The following is a 19824-nucleotide window of genomic DNA, read 5'->3' as shown; positions in this document are numbered from 1 at the left end:
TTTAGTTAGTTTACTTTCCATGCTGTAGTAGTAGTAACTAAAAGAAAACCCCAAAAAAGATTTCCTGTTCTTCTTTTGCTTGTTGGGAGCTTTCTGATACGTCTCCAACGCATCTATAATTTTTTATTGTTCCATGCTATTATATTACCCCTTTTGGATGTTTATGGGCTTTATTTTACACATTTATATCATTTTTGGGACTAACCTACTAACCGGAGGCCCAGCCCGTATTGCTGTTTTTTTGCCTATTTCAGTATTTCGAAGAAAAGGAATATCAAACGGAGTCCAAACGGAATGAAACCTTTGGAGGTGCGATTTTTGGAACGAACGTGATCCAGAGGACTTGGAGTGCAAGTCAAGAAGCAGCCGAGGCGGTCACGAGATAGGAGGGAGCCCCCCCTATAGGGCACGCCCCCTATCTCGTGGGCCCCTCGGGCGGCCACCGACGTACTTCTTCCTCCTATATAAGCCTACATACCCCGAAAACATCCAGAGAGCACCCGAAACACAATTTCCACCGCCGTAACCTTCTGTATCTGCAAGATCTCATCTTGGAGCCTTCGCCGACACTCTGCCAGAGGGGGAATCGACCACGGAGGGCTTCTACATCAACACCATAGCCCTTCCGATGAGTTGTGAGTAGTTTACCACAGACCTACGGGTCCATAGTTATTATCTAGATGGCTTCTTCTCTCTTTTTGGATCTCAATACAATGTTCTCCCCCTCTCTTGTGGAGATCTATTCGGTGTAATCTCTTTTTGTGGTGTGTTTGTCGAGATCCGATGAATTGTGGGTTTATGATCAAGTTTATCTATGAATAATATTTGAATCTTCTCTGAATTCTTTTATGTATGATTGAGTTATCTTTGCATGTATCTTTGAATTATCAGTTTGGTTTGGCCTACTAGATTGATCTTTCTTGCCATGGGAGAAATGCTTAGCTTTGGGTTCAACCTTGCGGTGTCCTTACCCAGTGACAGAAAGGTTTGTAAGGCACATATTGTATTGTTGCCATCGAGGATAACATGATGGGGTTTATATCATATTGCTTGAGTTTATCCCTCTACATCATGTCATCTTGCTTAGTGCGTTACTCTGTTCTTATGAACTTAATACTCTAGATGCAGGCAGGAGTCGGTCGATGTGTGGAGTAATAGTAGTAGATGCAGGCAGGAGTCGGTCTACTTATTGCGGATGTGCTGCCTATATACATGATCATGCCTAGATAATCTCATAATTATTCGCTTTTCTATAAATTGCTCGACAGTAATTTGTTCACCCACCGTAATGCTTATGCTATCTCGAGAGAAGCCTCTAGTGAAACCTATGGCCCCCGAGTCTATATATTATCATATTTGCTTCCAATCTACTTTTATTTGCATCTTTACTTTTTTCATCTATATTATAAAATACCAAAAATATATTTATCTTATCATACTATCTTTATTAGATCTCACTTTAGCAAGTGGCCATGAAGGGATTGACAACCCCTTTATTGTGTTGGTTGCGAGTTCTTTGTTTGTTTGTGTAGGTGCGTGGGACTTTTGAGGAGCCTCCTACTGGATTGATACCTTGGTTCTCAAAAACTAAGGGCATACTTACGCTACTATTGCTGCATCACCCTTTCCTCTTCAAGGAAAACCAACGCAAGCTCAAGACGTAGCAAGAAGGATTTCTAGCGCTGTTGCCGGGGAGGTCTTCGCTCAAGTCAAGACATATAAAGTACCCATCACAAACTCATCTCCCTCGCATTTACATTATTTGCCATTTGCCTCTCGTTTTCCTCTCCCCCACTTCACCTTCGCCGTTTTATTCGCCCTCTCTTTCCCAATCTTCTTCTCTCTCTCTCTCTCTTTTTCGCTTGCCTTTTTCTGTTTGCTTGTGTGTTGGATTACTTGTTACCATGGCGCAAGATAACACCAAATTGTGTGATTTCTCGAATACCAATAATAATGATTTCCTTAGTACTCCGATTGCTCCTCTACATCAACATCTTTGCCCCTCTGATGAGTTGTGAGTAATTTACCACAGACCTACGGGTCCATAGTTATTAGATAGATGGCTTATTCTCTCTTTTTGGATCTCAATACAATGTTCTCCCCCTCTCTTGTGGAGATCTATTCGATGTAATCTCTTTTTGCGGTGTGTTTGTCGAGATCCGATGAATTGTTGGTTATGATCAAGTTTATCTATGAATAATATTTGAATCTTCTCTGAATTCTTTTATGTATGATTGAGTTATCTTTGCAAGTCTCTTCGAATTATCAATTTGGTTTGGCCTACTAGATTGATCTTTCTTGCCATGGGAGAAGTGCTTAGCTTTGGGTTCAATCTTGCGGTGTCCTTACCCAGTGACAAAAAGGGTTGCAAGGCACGTATTGTATTGTTGCCATCGAGGATAAAAAGATGGGGTTTATATCATATTACATGAGTTTATCCCTCTACATCATGTCATCTTGCTTAATGCGTTACTCTGTTCTTATGAACTTAATACTCTAGATGCAGGCAGGAGTCGGTCGATGTGTAAAGTAATAGTAGTAGATGCAGGTAGGAGTCGGTCTACTTGTTGCGGACGTGATGCCTATATACATGATCATGCCTAGATAATCTCATAATTATTCCCTTTTCTATCAATTGCTCGACAGTAATTTGTTCACCCACCGTAATACTTATGCTATCTCGAGAGAAGCCTCTAGTGAAACCTATGGCCCCCGGGTCTATCTCTTACCATATTTGCTTCCAATCTAGTTTTATTTGCATCTTTACTTTTTGCATCTATATTATAAAATACCAAAAATATATTTATCTTATCATACTATCTCTATCAGATCTCACTTTCGCAAGTGGCCGTGAAGGGATTGACAACCCCTTTATTGCGTTGGTTGCGAGTTCTTTGTTTGTTTGTGTAGGTGCGTGGGACTTTTGAGGAGCCCCCTACTAGATTGATACCTTGGTTCTCAAAAACAGAGGCAAATACTTACGCTACTCTGCTGCATCACCCTTTCCTCTTCAAGGAAAACCAACGCAAGCTCAAGACGTAGTAAGAAGGATTTCTGGCGCCGTTGACGGGGAGGTCTTCGCTCAAGTCAAGACATAACAAGTACCCATCACAAACTCATCTCCCTCGCATTTACATTATTTGCCATTTGCCTCTCGTTTTCCTCTCCCCCACTTCACCTTCGCCGTTTTATTCGCCCTCTCTTTCCCAATCTTCTTCTCTCTCTTTCACTTGCCTTTTCTGTTTGCTCGTGTTTTAGATCGTTTACCTTGTCGTTATGGCTAGTTCCTTATCCGCTCCTATGTCTCCCAAGTTTGAAGTTCTTCACTTCAAGAAAAGGCAAGGTGAAAACTTAAAAGATGCTTGGTATAGGATGATGGAATCTTATGCAAGTGCACCCTAGAGGTGTACTTTAGAATTCTTCTTCGCAATTTTTATGTTGGGTTAAATATGACGCATAGACAACTCTTGGATTGCATTGCCAAGGGAAACTTTATTGAAATTGATCCCAGTATCGCGCATGAAATTATAGAGGGAATAGTGGGAACACTACCTCAAAAGGGAGGACCACATCCTACCCAAGAAGAAACCCAAGTATTTGGAAAGATTTGCCAAGTAACAAATTTTTTACAAAAGTCTCTTGAGCCTCTTAAAAGTGTTAGCGGAAATCTTCACCGCATGAATATGTTGATTACTCTTTGCAATAAGCAGTTGGATTTTTTAGATCTAAAAATTTCTGAGTATGAAGGGAAACAGAAAGAACCTCCCATATTCGAGCATGACTCCGCTAAAAAACTGAAAATTAAAGATGGCTCTACTTAGATCTATCTTCGCTTTTATGCCTAGCTAGGGGCGTTAAACGATAGCGCTAGTTGGGAGGTAACCCAACTTTTTTGTGTTTTTTGTTTTTGCTCCTGTTTAGTAATAAATCTTGAATCTACCTTCTGTTTAGATGTGTTTTTATCTTTTAATTAGTGTTTGTGCCAAGTAGAACCTATAGGATAACCTATGATGATAGTTGATTTGATTCTGCTGAAAAACAGAAACTTTGCATGCACCAATTTAATTTTCTTAAATCACAAAAACGTGCTTTTGCGTTGATTCTTTTTGCTGATGATCAATAGAAAAATTGTCCAGGACTTCCTATTTTGGTAGGATTTTTAGAGTTCCAGAAGTTTGTGTTAGTTACAGATTGCTACAGACCGTTTTGTTTTTGACAGATTCTGTTTTTCGTGTGTTGTTTGCTTATTTTGATGTATCTATGGCTAGTAAAATAGTTTGTAAACCATAGAGAAGTTGGAATACAGTAGGTTTAACAACAAATTAAATAAAGAATGAGTTTATTACAGTACCTTATGTGGTGGTTTTGTTTTCTTTCACTAACGGAGCTTATAAGATTTCATGTTGAGTTTTGTGTTGTGAAGTTTTCAAGTTTTGGGTAAAGCTTTTATGGACTATGGAATAAGGAGTGGAAAGAGCCTAAGCTTGGGGATGCCCAAGGCACCCCAAGATATTCAAGAATATCCAAAAGCCTAAGCTTGGGGATGCCCCGGGAAGGCATCCCCTCTTTCGTCTTCGTTCATTGGTAACTTTACTTGGAGCTATATTTTTATTCGCCACATGATATGTGTTTTGCTTGGAGCGTCGTGTATTATATTAGTCCTTGCTTTTTAGTTTACCACAATTATCCTTGCTGTACAAATATTTTTGGAGAATCCTATTTGATTAGAATTTATTAGAATTTGCTATGTCCTTCACTTATATCTTTTGAGCTTGATAGTTTTTGCTCTAGTGCTTCACTTATATCTTTTAGAGCACGGCAGTGGCTTGATTTTATAGAAATTTCTAGTCTCTCATGCTTCACTTATATCTTTTTGAGAGTCTTTTAGAACAGCATGGTATTTGCTATGGTTACAAAATTGGTCCTAGAATGGTAGGCATCCAAGTTGGGTATAATAAAAACTATCATAGAAAGTGAATTGGATGCTATGATCAATTTGATACTTGATAATTGTTTTGAGATATGGAGGTAGTGATATTAAAGTCATGCTAGTTGGGTGATTATGAATTTAAAGAATGCTTGTGTTGAAGTTAGCAAATCCCGTAGCATGCACGTATGGTTAAAGTTGTGTAACAAATTTGAAACATGAAGTGTACCTGGCTTGTGCATCCTTATGAGTGGCGGTCGGGGACGAGCAATGGTCTTTTCCTACCAATCTATCCCCCTAGGATCATCCGTGTAGTACTTGATTTTTGATGACTTCTAAATTTTTGCAATAAGTATATGAGTTCTTTTGACTAATTTTAAGTCCATGGATTATACGCACTTTTACCTTTCCACCATTGCTAGCCTCTTTGGTACCGTGCATTGCCCTTTCTCACCTTGAGAGTTGGTGCAAACTTCGCCGGTGCATCCAAACCCCATGATACAATAAGCTCTATCATACATAAACCTCCTTATATCTTCCTCAAAACAGCCACCATACCTACCTATTATGGCATTTCCATAGCCATTCCGAGATATATTGCCATGCAACTTTCCACCGTTCCGTTTATCATCATCACGACATACTTTACTTTTGTCATATTGCCATTGCATGATCATGTAGTTGACATCGTATTTGTGGCAAAGCCACCATGCATTATTTTTCATACATGTCACTCTTGATTCATTGCACCATCCCGGTACACCGCCGGAGGCATTCATGTAGAGTCATATCTTGTTCTAGTTTCGAGTTGTAATTCATATGTTGTAATTAATGAAAGTGTGATGATCATCATTATTAGAGCATTGCCCAAAAAAAGGAGAAATGCCAAAAGAAAAAAAAGGCCCAAAAAAATAAGAAAAAAGGGAAATGTTACTATCTCTTTTTCCACACTTGTGCTTCAAAGTAGCACCTTGTTCTTCATGTAGTGAGTCTCATATATTGTGCTTCAAAGTAGCACCATGTTCTTCATTTAGTGAGTCTCATAGATTGTCTTTTTCATACTAGTGGGAATTTTTCATTATAGAACTTGGCTTGTATATTCCTACGATGGGCTTCCTCAAATGCCCTAGGTCTTCGTGAGCAAGCAAGTTGGATGCACACCCACTAGTTTTCTTTTGTTGAGCATTCATTTATAGCTCTAGTGCATCCGTTGCATGGCAATCCCTACTCCTCATGTTGACATCAATTGATGGGCATCTCCATAGCCCGTTGATTATCCTCGTCAATGTGAGACTTTCTCCCTTTTTTGTCTTCTCCACACAATCCCCATCATCATATTCTATTCCACCCATAGTGCTATATCCATGGCTCACACTCATGAATTGCGTGAAGGTTGAAAAAGTTTGAGATTATTTAAGTATGAAACAATTGCTTGGCTTGTCATCGGGGGTATAGAAGTTGGGAACATCTTTGTGTGATGAAAATGAAGCATAGCCTAACTATATGATTTTGTAGGGATGAACTTTCTTTTGCCATGTTATTTTGAGAAGACATGATTACTTTGATTAGTATGCTTGAAGCGTTACTATTTCTTTTATCAATATGAACTTTTATTTTGAATCATTTGGATCTGAACATTCATGCCACAATAAAGAAAATTACTTAAGAATTATGCTAGGTAGCATTCCACATCAAAAATTCTCTTTTTTATCATTTACCTACTCGAGGACGAGCAGGAATTAAGCTTGTGGATGCTTGATACGTCTCCAACGTATCTATAATTTTTTATTGTTCCATGCTATTATATTACCCCTTTTGGATGTTTATGGGCTTTATTTTACACATTTATATCATTTTTGGGACTAACCTACTAACCGGAGGCCCAGCCTGTATTGCTGTTTTTTTGCCTATTTCAGTATTTCGAAGAAAAGGAATATCAAACGGAGTCCAAACGGAATGAAACCTTCGGAGGAGTGATTTTTGGAACGAACGTGATCCAGAGGACTTGGAGTGCAAGTCAAGAAGCAGTCGAGGCAGCCATGAGATAGGAGGGTGCCCCCTTATAGGGCGCGCCCCCTGTCTCATGGGCCCCTCGGGCGGCCACTGACGTACTTCTTCCTCCTATATAAGCCTACATACCCCAAAAGCATCAAGGGAGCACCCGAAACACAATTTCCACCGCTGTAACCTTCTGTATCCGCGAGATCTCATCTTGGAGCCTTCGCCGGCACTCTGTCGGAGGGGGAATCGACCATGGAGGGCTTCTACATTAACACCATAGCCCTTCTGATGAGTTGTGAGTAGTTTACCACAGACCTACGGGTCCATAGTTATTATCTAGATGGTTTCTTCTCTCTTTTTGGATCTCAATACAATGTTCTCCCCCTCTCTTGTGGAGATCTATTCGATGTAATCTCTTTTTGCGGTGTGTTAGTCGAGATCCGATGAATTGTGGGTTTATGATCAAGTTTATCTATGAATAATATTTGAATCATCTCTGGATTCTTTTATGTATGATTGAGTTATCTTTGCAAGTCTCTTCAAATTATCAGTTTGGTTTGGCCTACTAGATTGATCTTTCTTACCATGGGAGAAATGCTTAGCTTTGGGTTCAATCTTGCGGTGTCCTTACCCAGTGACAGAAAGGGTTGCAAGGCACATATTGTATTGTTGCCATCGAGGATAACAAGATGGGGTTTATATCATATTGCTTGAGTTTATCCCTCTACATCATGTCATCTTGCTTAATGTGTTACTCTGTTCTTACGAACTTAATACTCTAGATGCAGGCAGGAGTCGGTCGATGTGTGGAGTAATAGTAGTAGATGCAAGCAGGAGTCGGTCTACTTGTTGCGGATGTGATGCCTATATACATGATCATGCTTAGATAATCTCATAATTATTCGCTTTTCTATCAATTGCTCGACAGTAATTTGTTCACACACCGTAATACTTACGCTATCTCGAGAGAAGCCTCTAGTGAAACCTATGGCCCCCGGGTCTATCTTTTATCATATTTGCTTCCAATCTACTTTTATTTTCATCTTTACTTTTTGCATCTATATTATAAAATACCAAAAATATATTTATCTTATCATACTATCTTTATTAGATCTCACTTTTGAAAGTGGCCGTGAAGGGATTGACAACCCCTTTATTGTGTTGGTTGCGAGTTCTTTGTTTCTTTGTGTAGGTGCGTGGGACTTTTGAGGAGCCTCCTACTGGATTGATACCTTGGTTCTCAAAAACTGAGGGAAATACTTACGCTACTATTGCTGCATCACCCTTTCCTCTTCAAGGAAAACCAACGCAAGCTCAAGACGTAGCACTTTCCCGTGTAAATAGTTTTATTTCTTTTCTTTCCTTTGGGGGTCGAGAGGAGAAGGCCATAATGAAAATGTTTAGTGGCTCTCATAAGCATGATTGTTGATTTAACCAAGAGCCCATATTACCTTGTCTTCTCCCTTGAATTGAATGCTTGCAGATTCCATCTTAGTCCAATGCACGTGCACTATTATTATTATACACACCGTTCGGTCGTGCAAGTGAAAGGAAATAACGATGATATATGATGGACTGGCTGAGATGAGAGAAGCTGGTATGAACTCGACCTCTCTTGTTTTTGTAAACATGATTAGTTCATCGTTCCTGAGTCAGCCTATTATGAATAAAGATGTTTGCAATGACAATTAGAGATTATAGTTGCTTATGCCAGGCTTAATTAGCTAGGAGCTTATAATGGTTTACCTTGCGTGCCAACATGCTATTAAAATGGTTGTGATGTGGTATGATAGGGTGGTATCCTCCTTTGAATGATTCGAGTGACTTGACTTGGCACATATTCACGCATGTAGTTGAAACAAAATCAACATAGCCTTCATGATATTTATGTTCATGGTGGATTATATCCTACTCATGCTTGCACTCGATGTTGATTAATTTTAATGCATGTTCATGACTGTTGTTGCTCTCTCAGTTGGTTGCTTCCCAGTCTCTTGCTAGCCTTCACCTGTACTAAGCAGGAATACTGCTTGTGCATCCAAACTCCATAAACCCCAAAGTTATTCCATATGAGTCCACCATACCTTCCTACATGTGGTATTTACCTATCGTTCCAAGTAAATTTGTATGTGCCAAACTCCAAACCTTCAAATGAAATTATGTTTTGTATGCTCGAACAACTCATGTATCAACTAGGGATGTCTATATCTTCCTTGCTAGGCGGGTTATTCTCAAGAGGAGTGGACTCCGCTCCTCATTCAGAGAAAATGGCTGGTCACCAGGATGCCAGTCCCATGCTCAAATCAACTCAAAGTAATTGCAAAAAAACTCCCCCAGGATTGTTGTTAGTTGGAGGCACCCGTTGTTTCGGGCAAGCCATGGATTGATGATTGTTGGTGGAGGGGGAGTATAAACTTTACCATTCTATTTGGGAACCGCCTATAATGTGTGTAGCATGGAAGATATCGAGATCTCATAGTTGTTATGTTGATAGTGAAAGTATACCGCTCAAAATATTATTCATCTCTATTTCAAAATCGAGCTCTAGCACTCTACAAATCCTTTCTTCCCTCTGCCAAGGGCATATCTATTTACTTTTATGTTGAGTCATCACCCTCTTATTAAAAAGCACCCGCTGGAGAGCACCGCTGTCATTTGCATGCATTACTATTAGTTTATATTGGGTATGACTATGAATGGATCTATTTTACCATGAATTACAATGTTTAGTTAGTCCTTGATCTTTAAAGGTGCTCTACATTTATGTTTTGCGGTCTCATAAAGGGCTAGCAAGATACCATCTTGTTATATCATATTATGATTATTTTGAGAAAGTGTTGTCATCCGAGTTTTATTATTATTGCTCGCTAGTTGATTATGCCATTGACATGAGTAAACATGAGACCTAAGTGTTATTGTGAATATGGTTAGTTCCTAATCTTTGCCGAAAACTTGAATGCTGGCTTTACATATTTGCAACAACATGAGCAAACAGAGTTTGTAAAAGTTTTTCTTTTATCACTTTCAGTTTATCAACTGAATTGCTTGAGGACAAGCAAAGGTTTAAGCTTGGGGGAGTTGATACGTCTCCATCGTATCTACTTTTCCAAACACTTTTGCCCTTGTTTTGGACTCTAACTTGCATGATTTGAATGGAACTAACCTGGACTGACGATGTTTTCAGCAGAACAGCCATGGTGTTATTTTTGTGCAGAAATAAAAGTTCTCGGAATGACCTAAAAATCCACAGAGCAACTTTTCATAATTAATAAAAAATACTGGCGAAAGAATCAGCGTCAGGGGGCCCACACCCTGTCCACGAGGGTGGGGGCGCGCCCCCCTGCCTCGTGGGCCCCCTGGACGTCGACTGACCTCAACTTCAACTCCATATATTTGCTTTCGTGGAGAAAAAAATCAAAGAGAAATAGTCATCGCGTTTTACGATATGGAGCTGCCGCCAAGCCCTAATCTCTCTCGGGAGGGCTGGTCTGGAGTTCGTTTGGGGCTCCGGAGAGGGGGATTCATCGCCGTCATCATCACCAACCATCCTCCATCACCAATTTCATGATGCTCACCGCTGTGCGTGAGTAATTCCATCGTAGGCTTGCTGGACGGTGATGGGTTGGATGAGATTTACCATGTAATCAAGTTAGTTTTGTTAGGGTTTGATCCCTAGTATCCACTATGTTTTGAGATTGATGTTGCTATGACTTTGCTATGCTTAATGCTTGTCACTAGGGCCCGAGTGCCATGATTTCAGATCTGAACCTATTATGTATTCATCAATATATGTGAGTTCTTGATCCTATCTTGCAAGTCTATAGTCACCTAGTATGTGTTATGATTCGACAACCCCAAAGTGACAATAATCAGGATACTTACCGGTGATGATCGTAGTTTGAGGAGTTCATGTATTCACTATGTTTTAATGCTTTGGTCCGGTACTCTATTAAAAGGAGGCCTTAATATCCCTTAGTTTCCATTAGGATCCCGCTGCCACGGGAGGGTAGGACAAAAGATGTCATGCAAGTTCTTTTCCATAAGCACGTATGACTATATTCGGAATACATGCCTACATTACATTGATGAACTGGAGCTAGTTCTGTGTCACCCTATGTTATAACTATTACATGAGGAATCGCATCCGACATTATTATCCATCACTAATCCAATGCCTACGAGCTTTTCATATATTGTGCTTTGCTTATTTACTTTACCGTTGTTACTGTTACAATTACTACAAAACTGCTACTGTTACTTTTGCCACTGTTACCGTTACTTCCATACTACTTTGCTACTAAATACTTTTCTGCAGATACTATGTTATCCAGGTGTGGTTTAATTGACAACTCAACTGCTAATAGTTGAGAATATTCTTTGGCTCCCCTTGTGTCGAATCAATAAATTTGGGTTGAATACTCTACCCTCGAAAACTGTTGCAATCCCCTATACTTGTGGGTTATCATGCACCACCACTAGTCAGCACATATTTGTGTTCGCCTTTTGAAGGAGAACCACCGTGAACCCCGTCGGCGCCTTCCACCTGCCACCAATGGGGTGATTGGGCAACAACCCGGCGATGGAAACACCATGCCATGAGCAAAAGGCAATAGCCACGACCCCTTGATCATGATTGATGGAGCCCTGGGCTAGGGGTGCCTCACCAGGTTGTCTCCCGGCCTGGTGGGCCGGGCCAAGGAACCCATGTCGGTTCTAAAGTGGGCCTTGACAAAACAGCCCACGATGTATTCAAGGAAGGCTCCTATAGACTTTTCATGTACTCCAAGAATCCAGATTTATCAAAAACACCGTTTCCTTGTACGTAGATGACTAGGATGCTATAACCCTAGACCCTCAGTACCTATATAAACTGAGCGGTAGGGCTGATAGAAACACACAACTATCTCAAGGTAGATCATTTGTACTTTATACTCTGACCCAAAGCAATAAACACAAGCATGATGTAGGTATTATCTCTTTGGAGAGCCCGGACCTAGTTAAAGCCTCATGTCCTTGTTACCATCGCATCTAGATGCTTAGTTCTGGACCCCCTAACCGAGATCTATCGGATGTAGCTCCGTCATTGGTGACCCATGTAGGCCTCGCTAAGTAGTTGCCACAATACGATGGGGGATCAAGATCAACGAGCAGATCGCCACCGACGCTATTGAAGGAAATATGCCCTAGAGGCAATAATAAAGTTGTTGTTTATATTTTCTTATATCATGATAAATGTTTATTATTCATGCTAGAATTGTATTAATCGGAAATTTAGTACATGTGTGAATACATAGACAATACATAGTGTCCCTAGTATGCCTCTACTTGACTAGCTCATTGATCAAAGATGGTTATGTTTCCTAACCATAGACATGTGTTGTCATTTGATGAACGGAATCACATCATTAGGAGAATGATGTGATTGACAAGACCCATCCATTAGCTTAGCATTATGATCGTTACAGTTTTATTGCTACTGCTTTCTTCATGACTTATACATGTTTCTCAGACTATGAGATTATGCAACTCCTGAATACCGGAGGAACACCTTATGTGCTATCAAACGTCACAATGTAACTAGGTGATTATAAATATGCTCTACAAGTGTCTCTGAAGGTGTTTGTTGGGTTGGCATAGATCAAGATTAGGATTTGTCACTCTGTATTTCGGAGAGGTATCTCCGGGCCCTCTTGGTAATGCTCATCACTATAAGCCTTGCAAGAAATGTGAATAATGAGTTAGTTACGGGATGAAGTATTACAGAACGAGTAAAGAGACTTGCCGATAACGAGATTAAACTAGGTATTATGATAACGACGATTGAATCTCGGGAAGTAACATACCGATGACAAAGGAACAACGTATGTTGGTGTGCGGTTTGACCGATAAAGATCTTTGTAGAATATGTAGGAGCCAATATGAGCATCCAGGTTCCGCTATTGGTTATTGATCAGAAATGTGTCTCGATCATGTCTACATAGTTCTCGAACTTGTAGGGTCCGCTCGCTTAACGTTCGATGATGATTTGTATTATGAGTTATGTGATTTGATGACCGAAGTTTGTTTGGAGTCCTAGATGAGATCATGGACATGACGAGGAGTCTCGAAATGGTCGATACATAAATATGTATATATTGGAAGGCTATGTTCGGACACCGGAAAGGTTTCAGAAGAGTTCGGACATTTTTCGGAGTACCGGGAGGTTACCGGAACCCCCGAGAGAGTATTGGGCCTTCATGGGCCTTAGCGGGAAGAGGAGGCCGGCGGCCAGCAGGTGGCGCGCCCTCCTAGCCAAACCGAATTGGACTAGGGTAGGGGGCGCGGCCCCCCTGTCGGTGTCAAAACCGGCGGATCTCGGTTAGGGGGTCCCGAACTGTGCGTCTAAGGCTAATGGTAACAAGAGGCGGGGGACATGATGTTTACCCAGGTTCGGGCCCTCTCTATGGAGGTAATACCCTACTTCCTGGTTGATTGATCTTTATGATATGAGTATTACAAGAGTTGATCTACCACGAGATCATAGACGCTAAACCCTAGAAGCTAGCCTATGATTATGATTGTTGTTATCCTACAGACTAAACCCTCCGGCTTATATAGACATCAGAGGGTGCTAGGGTTACATAGAGTCGGTTATAGAGAAGGGAATCTACATATCCGAATTGCCAAGCTTGCCTTCCACGCAAAGGAGAGTCCCATCCGGACACGGGACGAAGTCTTCAATCTTGTATCTTCATAGTCCAACAGTCCGGCCAAAGTATATAGTCCGGTTGTCCGAGGACCCCTTAATCCCGGACTCCCTCAGTAGCCCCTGAACCGGGCTTCAATGACAATGATTCCGGCGCGCAGATTGTCTTCGGCATTGCAAGGCGGGTTCTTATCCAAATTCTCCAGAGTACCTGTTGTAACGAGTAGTGTCCGGCTTCCCATCAATTTTGCACTCCTCGGCTTCTGTGTTGCAATGATGGCTATCTCCACGTGTCGAGCGAATGCGAGAAGTCAGGGCATTTTTACACTTGCCACCCTAACCATGTAAGTAAATCGTCTATTTAAAGAGACGGGGGTCCTCAGATCCAAATCACACCATCCTCCCCCAGCGAGCATCCACCAGAGTGTGCCCGGAAGAAACCATTCCATCATGGCCGACCATCGCAGCTCCTCCTCTCGCTCCCGTAGCACTAAGCCAGGCGATTGGGAGAAGTGTTCTATTCCCCACAGTCGATTGGTAGAGTTGCAGACCCAGGGGTTTCTTCCGCCTGCATAGATGGTCCCCGTCCGAGCCGGACTAGCCACCTACAATGGCGGGGAGCAAGCGGAGAGTTTTCCCAACCCGTCCAAGGGGGAGCGGGTATACCTTGTCCCTTTCTTTTTGAGGGGACTTGGATTTCCAATCCACCCATTCCTCCGCGGGCTCCTCGAGTTCTATGGCCTCCAGCTGCATAACTTCACCCCTGCCTCCATTTTACATATCGCCGGCTACGTCGCCTTTTGCGAGCTCTTTCTGGGCTGCGAAGCTCATTTCAGCTATGGAAGAGGCTATTGTGCATCATACCCCGTACTCAGGAGGGGTCAATATGTCAAGTGGGCGGAGCCAAAATATGGCGCATCGCCGGGACCGGATACCTGTCCGGTACTCCGAGGAAGACATCCGAAGACTGGCCTTTGGAGTGGTTCTATATGGAGGACGTCCCCCTTCCGGACCCTATTTGGATGGGCCTTCCTAAGTTTGCAAATGCCCCGTTGAAGAAACGCCATAGCTGGCGCCCCCGAAGCCCCCAGGAGGACGATAACAGAGAGGTCCTTTTCCTGATGGACAGGATAAAAACACTGGCCAGATCAGGACTGACAATAATTGAGGTTATGTCAATATGTATAATGCAGGGGGTACATCCACTTCAATATCGGGGAAAACCCATGTGGCACTTCAATGGAGAAGATGGCGCGACCCGCTGCGGTCGTAAAGGTCCCGACTCCGCCGCCGCTCTGGCAAAAATATTGTCCGATCTGTATAAAGGAGAAGAAGAGGAGTTCATCCGGATTAAACCACGGGATGGATTCTCCATGTACAACCCCCCAAGCTGGGTGAGCTGCTACCTTTTATTCCTGTCTTTTCCTGCATTCCTCATGTCACGCCCAATATGCGACCCTATCCAAAAGGAACTCGAAGGTCCCACCAAGGATAGACCCGCATATTGAAACGCTTTTGCAAGGTGGATATCATTACATCAACATTACATAATAGATGGGGATACATACATAAGGCATACAATGCCACATGAATACAACATCACAATACATTAGAGCGTCATCCGACTACGGATGAAACATAAACAGAAACTCAAACGACATCCACCCTGCTAGCCCAGGCCGCCGACCTGGAACCTATCCCCTGATCGAAGAAGAAGCAGAAGAAGAACTCAAAGCAAGCAAGCATCGCTCTCGCGTCATGACCATCGCATAAACCTGTACCTGCAACTGTTGTTGTAGTAATCTGTGAGCCACGAGGACTCAGCAATCCCATTACCATGGGTATCAAAACTAGCAAAGCTTAATAGGAAAGGAAGGGGCAAAGTGGTGAGGCTGCAGCAGCGACTAAGCATATATGGTGGCTAACATACGCAAATAAGAGCGAGAAGAGAGCAAGCGGAACGGTCGTCAACTAGCAATGATCAAGAAGTGATCCTGAACTCCTACTTACGTCAAACATAACCCAGAAACCGTGTTCACTTCCCGGACTCCGCCGAGAAGAGACCATCACGGCTACACACACGGTTGATGCGTTTTAATTCGGATCTCGTGTCAAGTTATCTACAATCGGACATTAACAAATTCCCATCTGCCTATAACCGCAGGCATGGCTTTCGAAAGATTATACCCTGCAGGGGTGTCCCAACTTAGCCCATCACAAGCTCTCGCGATCAACGAAGGAATAGACCTTCTCCCAGGAAGATCCGATCAGACTCGGAATCCCGGTTTACAAGACATTTCGACAATGGTAAAACAAGACCAGCAAGACCGCCCGATGCGCCGACAATCCCGATAGGAGCTGCACATATCTCGTTCTCAGGGCAACACCGGATGAGCAATCCGTACAACTAAAACCAGACCTCAAGTTTCCCTGAGGGGGCACTACAAAGGGCTCTAGTTCGGACCAACACTTAGACAAGCACTGGCCCGGGGGGGCTATAATAAAGATGACCCTCGAGAGAGCGACTCCCAAGGGAAAAGTAGGTGGTGGTGAGGCAAATGGTAAAACCAATGTTGGGCCTTGCTGGAGGAGTTTTATTCAAAGCGAACTGTCAAGGGGGTCCCATAAATCACCCGACCACGTAAGGAACGCAAAATCCGGGAACATAACACCGGTATGACGGAAACTAGGGCAGCAAAAGTGGAACAAAACACCAGGCAAAAGGCCGAGCCTTCCACCCTTTACCAAATATATAGATGCATTAATAATATAAGAGATATTGTGATATCCCAACCAAAATCCTGTCCACCATGGAGAAATCTTCAACTTCACCTGCAACTAGCAATGCTATAAGAGGGGCTGAGCAAAAGCGGTAACATAGCCAAGCAACGGTTTGCATAGGAAAGGTGTCAAAGGTTAGATGTTCATGGCAATTTGGGATGGCTTGATAAACAGGTGATAGGTAGCGCAGCATAGCGATAGAACGAAGCAACTAGCATAGCAGTGATAGTAGTGAGATCCAGGGTAGCGGTCATCTTGCCTGAAATCCCGCAAGGAAGGAGAACGAGTCCATGAAGAAGACAGACGAACGTAGTCGAACGAATCCTCACAACTCCGGAACGAAATCGAAGGCAACCCAGAAAGAAGCAAACAACATGGTAAACACACAAGCATAAACATGGCATGATGCACAATCAAGTATGATGCATGTCCAGTTTAATGAGGCATGGCATGGCAAAATGCAATAAACAATACTACAAGTTAAGTGGAGCTCAATATGCAATGAGTTGCATATTGACAAAACACCACAAGCAATTATTTAGTTTAATCTCGTGTAAACTACCAAGCAATAAAAAATGTTGTTAAACATGGCAAGAGGTGAAGCATAATGAAACTACCTATCTAGGCAAGTTTAAATGAGGCCGGAAGTAACAAACAACAATTCCGGAAAATCCCCATATGCAAATTATGAATTTGGTACTGTTCCGCCCTAAACACAATTTTAATGTTGTTAACCAGCAACATAAAGTGGACCATGTTAAACTAGGCATTTTCCACCCCATTTACATATAAAGTTTATTAAAATTGGAGCTACGGTTATTTAGTTATGAAATAAATCATTTTAACATGGCATATTAGCAAATTTAAATAAACAGCAAGTTAACATTTTAACATGGGATGAAAATGACATATTATTAGGGCGTGTTCGGTAGTTGCCCACGGATGCAAAATCCTCAACTCCATCGCCCAACTCCAGCAGCCAGCTTCCCACCTAAACTCCTGGAGCGATGGATCTGTTCGGTGTAGCAGCTTCTGGTAGCCAGCGATCGCAAAGGCCAGAAAGTGCATATTCGTCCCGTTTGGAGTGGGCTGGCAGCCCAAGTGACTTGTACAAGGGGCATGGGCTATAGGCCCGGTTGGGTGGGTGGCTGCGAAGAGGCGCTCGTGGCTGTTTTCTTTGTCCGCTCGTGGCTATTTCCTCGTACCGTTTCGCTCGAAGTCACTTGGCGGTGGCAGCCAGCCGTAAAAACTGCCAACTCCAACTTCTTCTTTTTTCGGAGTAGCAAATACCCAGCTCCACGACTCCGGCAAATTTGCACGTAGCTAATAGCCAGCTTCTCACTCCCATAACCAGGTTTTGAAGCGTTCGGTTCGGCTCCGGAGTTGGAGTCGAGGAGTTGAGGAGCCGGCGGGCTACCGAACACCCCCTTAATCTACACAAAATTCTAAGCAATTTACATGTTTAAACCATTTTAATCCGATGCACGGTTAAAGAGTTATTATATGCGTGAAGACTAGGGACTTTTCTGCAAAACTGGCAATCACTGGAAAATAGGAAATTCACAAAACAGGAAAAAAAACATAGCAGGTCGAAACTGATTTGAACCGGGCTGGGGAGCTGCTCACATCGGGCCTTGAGGCCGGGAGGCTGGCGCGCTGGGCTTTGGAGGGAAGCTGGGCCGGCCGTGGCTTGTGGCCCGCGAGGAAGCAAGCCGCAAGGGTGGGCTCGGTCAACTGGAGCGGGGCTGGAGCGGTTCGACGTGAAGAAGGGGAGGCAGCAGGCGCGGTCAATGCGACAGGGACGAGCGGGCGTCTGCTGTTGCTCGAACAGAGGAAGAAGGCGCTGGCGGCCGGCTGCGGGACTCTGGGACGGCGCGGCGGCGGATCTGGGCGAGCTCCTCGCCGGATCGAAGGAGCGGCGAAGCAGCAAAGTTCAGGCGGCTCCTTGGAGCTGCGGCCACCATGGCTGTACCTGGTACAGAGAGGGAGAGGCATGAGAGACGAGGGAGAGAACCAGAGGGAGAAGGGACGGAGGAGAAGAAGAGGGGAAGGGGCGACGGGGAACCGGGACGGCCTGGCCGGAGAGGCTGGCGGCGCGACAGAGAAGGGGAGCACCGTGGCAGGGAGCTCCAAGGACGGGCGAGCTGCGGGACGTGAGGCTGCAGGGGGCCTCGGCTCGATGAGGAGAAGGAGCTCGGGCACGGGAGGCTTGAGGCCGCGGGGTCCTCGTGACGCAGTTCCTGTTGGAGCTCGAGGGAGAGGGCGCCGCAAGGCGGCTGGCTGCGGTGGATGGCAGAGTTGAGCAGGAGCACGGGCTGGAGGATGCGTGCCTCCATGGGTGGTGCGCGGTTGCGGGAACTAGGAGGCGTCGCGGCATGAGCAGGGGAGGCTGGGCTTGGAAGCGAAGCGCTCGATCCACTCGGGATCGAGATGCTCGGGCGACTGCACGGAAAACCAGGGATCTGGTCGGAGGCTGTGGTAGGTGGGGATGGATCCCGAGAAAGAGAGCGGCGGCGGCGCGGATGGGACTGGGTAGACTAGGGTTAGGCTAGGTTGGTTTATATAAGTAGCTAGGTGGACTAGCTTAGGGGCAAAATGGACCCTCCGATTAAAAATCGAGCGGTCGAGAAAAACATAGGTAGGGAGTCCAAATAAGAAAACGGAGATGTTTTTGGGATGTTTGGGGATGATTCGGATCCAACGGTAACGACAGAGCGGGTCGGGTTCGGGACAACTTTCGGGCGCACACACGAGGGGGGTCGGTGGTTGTGCAGCGAGGTTAGGTGGTTTGACAAGAGGGAAATGCAAGCACGGTTGGTCTCGGAACGGTCAACGAAAGCACGGGGGGGGGGACACGGCAACTATGAGCAGAAACGGGTTTTATGAAAACATATGGATGCGATGCACATGATGCTATGATGAAATGCACGACATGAAACAAAAAGCAAAACGAAAGACAAAAACCCAACCACGGAGGAAATGACATATCGCATCTCCGGAAAAGGCAAGAGTTGGAGTTACGAATATGGAAAGTTGTATCCGGGGCGTTACACCTCATCACAAATATTTACCTTGCCAATTCATAGCAGGAACTGTGAAAGCTATGAGGGAGGTCCACAGCCTGTCTCCACAGCCAGAGGACCCCGACCGGGCCCTCGACCCCGGACTTGAAGAAGATCCGGACATATTTGTGGAGCTCGTCGACAGGACATTTTATCAGTTAAGTTGTGATGGTGCCTTGGTGGCCATCATAGCTGATTATCCTGGCCTATTCCCTGCATCACATGTAAGTAAAACCGGAGTCCCAATTTACAAGAAGGATACCCTCTTTATGCCTTACCCACCACATCTGTAATGCGTTTTACAGGGAAGTCCATCGGAACGCCGCGCCGAACCCGCGGCGACTTGTCAACAAGGAGCACCGAAGCCG

Source organism: Triticum aestivum, chromosome 4B (genome assembly GCF_018294505.1).
Source record: "Triticum aestivum cultivar Chinese Spring chromosome 4B, IWGSC CS RefSeq v2.1, whole genome shotgun sequence".
Taxonomy (NCBI): Eukaryota; Viridiplantae; Streptophyta; class Magnoliopsida; order Poales; family Poaceae; genus Triticum; species Triticum aestivum.
Note: the sequence above shows the minus strand (reverse complement) of the source record.